Source organism: Nerophis lumbriciformis, linkage group LG02 (genome assembly GCF_033978685.3).
Source record: "Nerophis lumbriciformis linkage group LG02, RoL_Nlum_v2.1, whole genome shotgun sequence".
In the NCBI taxonomy this organism is placed as follows: Eukaryota; Metazoa; Chordata; class Actinopteri; order Syngnathiformes; family Syngnathidae; genus Nerophis; species Nerophis lumbriciformis.
In genome coordinates this window covers 69,725,001-69,727,500 of record NC_084549.2, presented here as the reverse complement: position 1 = coordinate 69,727,500, position 2,500 = coordinate 69,725,001, and the positions used below count along the sequence as shown (strand labels likewise).

General features: G+C 31.8%; 1 protein-coding gene across 1 annotated transcript in view; it reads left to right on the top strand.

Moving 5' to 3' along the window:
* insyn2ab (inhibitory synaptic factor 2Ab) overlaps positions 1-2,500 on the top strand; it is a 124,863-nt gene that overhangs the window by 857 nt on the left and 121,506 nt on the right. The gene's annotated exons all lie outside the window — the stretch shown is intronic.

Sequence of the window (2,500 nt, the reverse complement as noted above, 5' to 3'; positions counted from 1 at the left end):
TTTCTTTTTTTGTGTAGAAAATCAGCAGACCACGCTCATAGGCTGCTATAAAACCTTAGCTCATTGTACAAATTAATTTAGAACGCATTCAAACATGAAAGCTCCATCATTTCCTGTCATTCGTTTGCTGATCAAAGAGAGCCCACTGCTCGGAATCTGCCAGCTGGATTAGGGTGGGCTTGAACGTGGCCTCGCGAGTACTGGTGTCGACAGTGCATAAGCAAACATGATTATCAGACCGCCAATTACCAGGAACTCCTCAGACTAATGGTAGATGGAGAGCAGGTTGTCAGACTGATATTACACGACATATTGTATCAGAATGCATAATTATGGGAAGCGACAAACTCCATATATAGCTATTTTCAGGAATGAATCCAAAAGGGAAATTGTACAACCGTATGACTTGATTATTTTTTCCCAAGTCCAGCTATCAGGGCTTTATTACATCATGACAAATTAGCAAAGTGCTCTGGGAGTTAAACAGCCATTTTCCCACCGCCATTAATAAAGCGATTGTGCCGATCGTAATGGGTATTCATTGGGGGTGAAAACGCCATAGCCAATTGGCCCAAAGACCCTAATAGGACACATTTGATGGCATTAAGACTTTGATTTAGACTGCAGTGAGAAATGTATAATTGAATATTATGTCATGGAAGAATGAGTACGTCGCCCGGACACATCGTTAGGAACACCTTAGACAGTCTTAAATGATCTAAAAGTGAGAAATTGACGATTAATGGTATACCATTTTGCTACAATTTAAAATAAGTCCCACAATAGGGTGTTGGCAGAATGTTGGACCAAATCCAGTCTTGATGCTGGAATGTGGACAGTTTTAATGGGGCTCAGCTTTGCAAAACCAACTTCTCTAAACCTGATGGTACTTGCTTGTGTGTATTTGGGATCTGCATTAGTCCTGAAGATGTGAAAACAAACAGTGGAGGAATTGCAGAGATATTTAAAACACAATCTTGCCTTCCTGTCTACTTGCTCCAAACGGTCCGTTTTGAAATTTGTCAGTTCTGTGATGTTTTTCAGAACCGTGATGTCTGCGGATATATATATGTATATATATATATATATATATATATATATATATATATATATATATATATATATATATATATATATATATATATATATATATATATATATATATATATATATATATATATATATATATATATATATATATATATATATATATATATATATATATATATATATATATATATGTGTGTATGTATGTATGTATGTATGTATGTATGTATGTATATATATACATATATATATATACGTATATGTATATATACAGTATATATATTGTGCATATAGATATATTGTGTGTGTGTGTGTGTGTATATATATATATGTATATATGTATGTATATATATATATATATATATATATATATATATATATATATATATATATATATATATATATATATATATATATACACAGTATATATATATATATACACACAGTATGTATATGTGTATATGTATGTACATATATATGTACATATATGTGTATATGTATCTATATGTACAATAATGTGTATGTATCTATATGTACATATATATTTATGTGTATGTATATGTACATATATATGTATGTATGTATTTGTTTATATGTGTATATTTATATATATATCACCCCTATTTTAGCGTCCCTTCACTGGCTCCCTGTGCGTTACCGAATACATTTTAAACTCCTTTTATTTGTTTTTAAATGTCTAAACAACCTCGCGCCAACCTATCTCTCCGACCTCCTTCAGCCTTACTGCCCCACCCGATCCTTAAGATCAGCCGATCAGCTGCTGTTGACGGTCCCCGACACAAGGCTGAAGCTTAGAGGTGACAGAGCTTTCGCCGTTGCTGCTCCCAAGCTCTGGAACGACCTACCCCTGAGTGTTAGACAAGCCTCCTCTCTTCCTGTTTTTAAATCTCTCTTAAAAACATACTTTTATTCCATGGCTTTTAACACTGAGTGATATCCATCCTGCAATGGCGCCCCATAATACACCTGCTGTGATCCTGTTTTTATGTTTTTATGTTTTTATTAATTCTATTTTAATTATTTATTTTTTTATCGTGTTCTGTTTGTGTTGTGTTGTGTTTGCTCGGTACTCGTTTTATCTTTTAACCTGTTCATTGTACAGCACTTTGGCTACCCCTGTGGTAAATTTTAAATGTGCTCTATAAATAAAGTTGATTTGATTTGATATATATATATATATATATATATATATATATATATATATATATATATATATATATATATATATATATATATATATATATATATATATATATATATATATATATATATATATATATATATATATATATGCACAGTATATATATACTGTATATATATATGTATGTATGTATGTGTATAAGTATGGGAAACCTGCGAAACAGGCTTGTAGGGATGATATAGCCTCTTGTGTTTTTACCTGACCTCACGTATATTCCGCTCTACCCCGGTA